Raw genomic sequence first — 8,304 nt, forward strand, 5'->3', positions numbered from 1 at the left:
CATAAGTAATACAGTCAACATTTAGTGACATTGTTCATAACTTCACCTTTACTCCATACTCATGACCGTTAATCAATTTCAGTCTCTCACACATTAAATAATATAAATAATAATGTATTTCATCATACTCTAGCTTAACAACACAATTCTTTTTTAAACATATACGTAGTAAAATACAGATACATTCATCTTCATCCACAGTTATATAATACTTTATTTTTTTTATTTTTACTCAATATAAGACTTAAACTCACTATTATCATTCTAACCTATTATATAAATCTACTTAAATAATCTAAATAAAACATAAAATATCTAATACTATAAATTTGCTTATGTAATGAGACGTAATAATGATGTTATACTATGAAAAACTAATCATCCCCTGCATGTGTATAGAGATAGTATCACTCGCCATAAAATAAAACAAGTGAAAAATTTTAGTAGCATTAGTTAATATTTGATGTACCTTGTTAACTATTTTCATAGCTATCTGAACTAATTCAAAACAAAAAAAAAACATATACAGGTTAATTTTGAACACGATGCAATTAAAAACACATTCCGCCAAAAATAATGTTCTGGCTTTTTTGTTGAACTGCCGTTTAGTTATTTGAATTATATTTCCAAGGAAAAAAATATAACAGCCTACTTATACCTTCTCCCCAAAGAAAATGTCTAGGTTCTTAATTAAATGATAAATCCAATTCCACATAACCCTATATAAAATACAATTATTTAACTTTGAAGTCTTTTGAAAATTTAATCATTTTTAATTCATTTTTTATTATAAACTTTAATCCATTGAATACTTAAATTTTTATATTTTTAATTAATAATTATTTTAATAATTGATTGATGTGACTGTTATGTATTTTGTCATTTTATTTATTTATTTTTACATATAAACAAATGTGAAGTTCTATTGTCAATTTAAAATGATATTATAATTAATAAAAAGAAAATAAATAACGTTTTTTGTTTTAATTATAAATATATTAGACAACAAAATGGTTATATTGTCTTTCATGACTTGTATTATAAGAAAGGTACAAAGAGTGTGTGTCTACTTTTTATAATAAAGAATAAATAAGGAACATGGGGTATGTTGCATTTACATATTGTAACATAAATATTAGATAATCCTTAATATCTACATCTCATAATTATAACAAACCCTTTACACACATAGAACCCAAAATAAAGAGCACCAAATTAAAAGATTACTTTTTGTTTATGTATATAATATTTGGATTGTTTTATTAATTATAATATTGTTTTATATTGATTAACTATACATTTCTTAATATTTACAGATAAAGACGCAAAATGAATAAGATATTAATATAACTTAATTAACGAAAAATTTAAACAATAAGAATTTAATTGAAAAAAATTAATATTTAATAAAGAAAAAAAGATTAATAGAAGAAAATATACAAATTTATGAAGAACGTAAAATTTAATTAAGCCAATAAAATAATATTGTTTATTTCTTTTCAAAATTAAACAATCTTAAAAACATATTTTTTATTTGTCGTCAATTTCTTGAGAGGAAAAGTCACTGTGTCTTGTGTTGTGCATTTGACATCAAAAATGGTTTTGACAAAATTACAGTTTCGAAGTTCCAACTTTTCCAAATTATTTAAGAAAGGAAGTAAATTGAATGGTAGAAATACATCTCCGGATCCTTCTCCCATACATGCTCTAGATTTGGTAGCTTATACATAGTGACAAACTTTTCAGACGGAATATTCCGGAGGATTTTTTGAGCTTCTTCTCATCACTGATACTATATATGACCCGTACTGCTCTGCAATATCGTACATGTAACTCTTCCAAATTGTAAAAGCAAGAAAGCAAATGAGATGGAATTACATCCAGTAGAGTATGACATCCCCATACACTCAACCTTTTTAAATACTTGAAGCTATTTTCCTGCACCCAATCACTGACATGCCATAGTTGCTCTATGATAAATTCGGTATAGTGATCTGTAAAACCAGGCAAAAAGAATGTGACGTGACTCAGATTCATGTAATGTAAAGTATTTATGATTTTCATGTTAAATAAATAAAAACGCTCTGTGTTACGCATTGATTTATCTGTGTTGGCTTTAAATACATGGACTTTGATCGAATAAATACAGGAACAAATAACAATAGCTGACTGGATTACTACAGCAAAATAGAAAATAAAAACCGACAGAGAGAATAGTAATTATGAGGTATATTTTTATAATCTAAAATTATCTAATAAAACTCTTCCATATAAACTTAAATTTCTCTTTTCTTTCTCTCATCAGTTTCTTGTACTCCTGGAACGATGTTGTAGGCAGTGGCTTTGTGAATATATCACCTATTTATTCTTTGCTTCCTATGAGTTCGAATTTCACGCTTTCTTCCTTAACTTTTTTCTAAACACAAAACACACATCAATATGTTTGTTCCTTTCGTGATTGACCGGATTCTTTTTCTAAACACCTTACCTTCTTACATTATCTCCAAATTTATCAGTAGGTTTCTCAGCCAGATTGCATGCCTGACACTCTAGGTTGCTACCACATACTCAGCCTCACATGTGGATAGCCCTACAATAGGTTGTTTCTTTGATAGCCAAGTAAATGTTGTATTTCCCATGAAGAAGACATAACTAATGGTGCTCTTCCGATCATCCGTATCTCGACACCAATCATTGTCTCAATACCCACTAAGTTGATAGTCATCCGACTTAGTGTACAATAATCCAAAAGAGATAGTTCCCTTTACATACCTTAGTACCTGCGTTAGTGCTTTTCAATGAGTATACGTTGGCTCTTCCATAAAGCGACTTGTGACTCCCACGCTTAGAATAAGGTCTAGCCTTCAGTTCGTCAAGCACCTAAGACTCTTAAGTAAGCTTATATATCTACTTACATCAACTCAATCCCCTTCTCTGTATTTAATAGCTTCGTGCTAGGTTCTATTGGAGTGGGAATCAGATTGCACTTCATCGTTTTTGTCCTTTTCAGTATATCCTCAACATACATCTTTTGAGACACAAACATCCCTACAGATCTTTGGTCAATTTCCAACCCCATAAAATATCTCATGATTCTCAAATAGGTCATTTCAAACTCCTGCTTCATTACTTCCTTAAAATCTTCAACTAACTTAGCTTTACTTCCCATAAAAATTAAACCATCTAAATATAGAGAAATGAACAACATACATGTTTTAAGCCTCTTTAGGTATAAAACATGTTCATATGAACATTGCTCACAACCATTCTTTTTGAAATAAATGTCAATTCTTTCATTCCAAGCTCGAGAGGCCTACTTCAAACAATATAGTGTCTTCTTCAACTTTGACACCTTCTTTTCTTCACCTTTTTCCATTTAATTGAGAGGTTGCTTTACAGACCTCCTCTTCCAGAATTCCATCAGCAAACTTTACATCCATTTGTTGTATCTTCCACCCTTGTTGTGTTGCCAATGAAAATAATACTCGAATTGTTTCCATCCTTCTTATTGGAGCAAATACTTTATCATAGTCAACTTATTTATGTTGCTTAGCATTTCACTACAAGTTGGGCTTTATAGCCCTCCACCTCTCCTTCTACATTGATTTAATTCTTGTATACCACACCAATTGGTCGAGCTCTTGTAGGTAAATTTGTCAGTTCCCACGTTTTAGTTTTTCAATTGAGCTCATTCCTCTTCCATAGCTTTCTTCCATCTTTCATCAAGCACGACTTCTTCAAATTTTACATCTTCTGTAGCTACTAACATATATATTAATTGTACCTCATCAGTGGAATTATAGATGTCATTTAAACACTGAGATCTAGGCTGCATAAGTTTATATTTTTCTTCAGTATGCTCGTTCACCCCTTTAGTTGCGATCTTTGGGGTTCTATTTGTGTCATTCGAGTTCCTGTCAAACATTATCGAGCTCTCTCCCCTAGAGATCGTGTTTTTTGAAAATTTTTCCTTTGAGTTAGCCCAACTCCATTCACTATTTTCATCCACCTGAACATCCCAGCTCACTAGACTCTTACCTGATATCGAGTTGTGCAACTTTTAAGCTTTTTCTTATTCATCATAGCCAATGAAAAACTACCTTTTACTTTTTTTTCATCAAGCTTTGTTCTAAGACTTTGAAATGATTGACACAAGGTTTTCTTCTACTTCAAGGTTCCTACAATTTCACTTCATCCAGCATTGAATGTGGTCACTTGTTCTGTACATATATAGTACACTGCACAACCTCCACCCATAACTCCTTTGGCATATTCTTTCCTTTAGGCATGGTTTGAACCATATCAAGGATAGTCTTATTCTTCCTCTCAACTACACCATTCTATTGTGGTGAATACAAAGCTATAAGAAAACGCCTTATCCATTGCTTTTCCCAATACTCTTTAAACTTTTTTTATGTGAATTCACCTCCCCTATCCGACCGTACTACTTTAATTTTCTTGGCAGCTTCTTTTTCCACCATCAGCCTGAACATCTTAAATGCCTCTAATGCTTCTAACTTCTCTTGTAACAAATATACCTAGGCTTTTTTAAAGAAATCATCTATAAATGAGATGAAATACTTACCATTAAATGAGTTAGGAGTAATTGGTCTACATAGGTCAGTGTATATCTCTTCTATCTTGTACATAGCCGAGTTCTGAAACTTTGTCCTTGGCTATTTTTTGAGCATGCATTCTTCACAAAACTTCTTCTCAAGTTCTACACAAGGTATTCCAAGTACTAGTTCCTTCCTTGACAACTCGGTCAAGCTTCCAAAGTTAAGTTGACCAAATCAGAAATGTCATATCATGGCTTCATCTTTCATGTCCAACTTCAAATACCGTTTCTACAAGATTTTTATCCCCAACTTATACAACCATCTTGGAATCATCTCCAAATGACACGAAGTCGGCCTCCACTTTGACAAGTTCATCGAAGAAAGTTTCATCTCCACACATGTGATTGCTAGCTCCTGTGTCTATATACCAAACTGAACTTTTCTCAACCTTTGATTTTCAGCACGACCCTACATTTGAGTTTACCATATTCAACTCCAAGTTTTCCCTTTTCATTGTCGAGCACTTCACAAGCATTGTCGAGCTATGTAATTGTATTGTTGAGTTCTTCAAGTTCAAATGTGTTATTGAGTTTTTCAAGTACGTTGTGTGTAACACCCCAAAATCCAAAATTTTACACCAGTTTTTTTTTTAGATTAACATCGCGGAACTAGACATCAAAAGTCTAGGCGTCTTACAACATAAGGGTAAAACCTTACAAATATCAAATTCGTTATTCAAAAACATAAAATTACTTTAAAACATGAAAAATCTCCCATAGTTATTCCCATAACTCTCCTCGGGCTACTCCATCTCTGCCTCATCTGCAACGCCATCTACTCCCGTACAAGTACAATCATTGTAGGTGGAACCACAACCACAAAAGGAAGGGTGAGTAACTAAGAACCTAACATAGCATATAATTTCAATATCAAAATATCATAACTTAGATTATCCTAGTCACAACCTTACAATACAACACAATATTCAACTCATAACTTAGATCATCACCACCCGGACTATAAAGATCACAACATCACAATACATCACAGTATTAAACTTACAACTCAAATCATTGACACAAGCTTCTGTTGTTTCCTTGAATTTTGTCGTACCAAACCTGTTTCGCAAAACAGGGCGATTCGAGTCGTCTTCCATCGCAACTTCAGACCTATCTCCCCGACTCCTCAAGGAATTACGAGTAAAAACTTCAGTTAGGTGCACCCACCGAGCACTATACTCACATGAGCTGAAGTCATTGGGCAAGACATCCAACCCTCTCTAGTCCCCATGCACGAGGAAAGGGTGACACTCGAATCTCAGTCTCCGTAGAGACTCAATACACTATCGTATCGCAATACGAACACCATCGATTCGACAAAAGTTCTAAGGAAATGACAGAATGCTTGCTCTCACAATTTTACCATCACAACCATCACCATCATATATAAAGTCAACAAAATTCATTGAGTAACAAATAATTAAATAACTTAATTTAATTATTTATCCTACTATCACGCCCCTATGAAATTACTAATTTCATACTTCCATCAACTATAACAACATTTCTAGTGCACCCCCACTTTTTACTAAATTCCCAAAAACATATAATTTCGATACACCCCTTTTTCTCTAAACACACTCCCTTCTACATCTATCGAATGCAGTAAAATTATTAAAATCGGAAATTTAATCTTGCTCTGGAATAAAAGTTCCCTAGGAGCCTTTTTGGTCTTAGAAGGGTTTGAACTTGAGACCAAGCACACACACCCTCCATGCACACTCACATCAACCACTAGACCAGGCTCCATCCACTGATATAATAGCGCAAACAATTGTACTTAAACACTCTTTCAAACTTTTCTGAAAATTAATATAAAACCAATATTAATTTAATTTTCTTCCCTTCCTTCAATATTTCTCAACATTGATTCTCATCACAATTTATTATTTAATACCACCAAATAAAATACTTAAGGTAATAAATCATTTTATTTATACGGGTCTTACATTGTGGAGCTCTCTAGACATAATTTTTAGCTCTTCATGTATATCATTGATCTCCCAAGTAACCTAGCCTCTCCTAGCTTCATCTCGCCTTAACTCAGCACGGGGTATCCATAGCTGAACTACACCATGTCTGAGCTCTCCATTCTTGTTGTCGGGTTCCACATCTTTATTGTCGGGCTCTTTGACAACATATCATTAAACAACTCGACCTTCACCTACTCGACCTCGGACAATTCTACCTTCACCTGCTCGGGCTCGAACAGCTTGGCCTTCACCTGTTCGGCCTCAATTTTCACCTACTCGACATTCACCTGTTCAGCTTCAACTCATGTGGTTGTCTCCTTTATATGCACCTCTCGAATTTCCCAAGCCTCCTTTGAGGATACATCTTTTTTCTTGTCCTCCATGGAGGACCGTTCATCTGTTCAATAAATGTTTCCTCTACCATCATGTGATCCCTTGGTTACTTGTGCTTCTTTACCTCAAACTCAAAATGCAAATGACATTGTTCCTCCACCTCTTCTCACATATTAGCGTCGGACACAATCTCAAACTCAGAACACTGAATATCCTCTTGACTCAGACCCTCTTCCATCAGATTCCCAAACCATGGATCCTTCATCCTCCTCAACCTCTTTTGACTCAGATAATAATTGGCCTATTGGCCTACGGGAAGGTATTCGCTCTACTCATAATCTTTATCCTGTTTATAATTGTTCCCTCTATGGCTTGAAGCAATCACCTCGAGCTTGGTTTGGTAAATTTAGTCAAGTTGTGCAAAATTTTGGATTGAAATGATGTGAGGCAGATCATTCAGTATTTTATGGTCACTCTTCTCCTGATAAATGTGTTTATCTTATGGTTTATGTTGATGATATTATCATTACAAGAAATGACGTCACTAGAATTGCTCAATTAAAGAATCATTTGTTCAACCACTTTTAGACCAAAGATATAGGTCGGTTAGAAAATTTCCTTGGTATTGAAATGGCACAATCAAAGGAAGGTGTCATCATTTCACAAAGAAAATATGTTCTTGATATTTTGGAGGAAACAACCTTAACAAATTGCAAGCACATTGATAGTCCTATGGACTCAAATCAAAAGTTAATGAGAGACCAAGGCGAACTTTTCTCAGACCTAGAGAGATATAGAAGGCTAGTTGGAAAACACATTTATCTTACCATAACAAGACCTGATCTTTCTTATCCGGTGGAAGTTGTGAGTCAATTTATGCAAAATCCACATGTTGATCATTGGAATGCAATGATTCACATTCTCAAATATGTAAAAGGGAACCCATGACAAGGATTGTTGTATGAGGACAAGGGAAACACTTAAGTTGAAGGATATTGTGATGCAGATTGGACTGGTTGTTCAATTGACATAAGATCTACCACAGGATATTGTGTTTTACTTGAAAGGAACCTTGTATGTGCACCAATTAACATATCTCTAACGTCTTGGAATCTCAGAAGCACCTTCATCTATGTGCATCAATTATCATAATTAGTCTTTTCCGTTAACTAATGGTATAGTATTTCCATTTGCTACTTTTTCCATCTCTCTCACTCTCTTTTCCCAAACACTCAAACACTCACTCTTTCACTCACAATGTTTGACCCTCACTCTCCTTTTTTTCTCTTACTTGATACTCAAAACCTCTGATACCACTTTGTTAAATAAGAACGTTGCATACACAATAAAGATAGATGCACTATAAATTTGTGTTACGCT

The sequence above is a fragment of the Vigna umbellata genome, chromosome 4 (assembly GCF_029865625.1).
Source record: "Vigna umbellata cultivar VRB3 chromosome 4, Vumbellata_1.0, whole genome shotgun sequence".
NCBI classification, from domain to species: Eukaryota; Viridiplantae; Streptophyta; class Magnoliopsida; order Fabales; family Fabaceae; genus Vigna; species Vigna umbellata.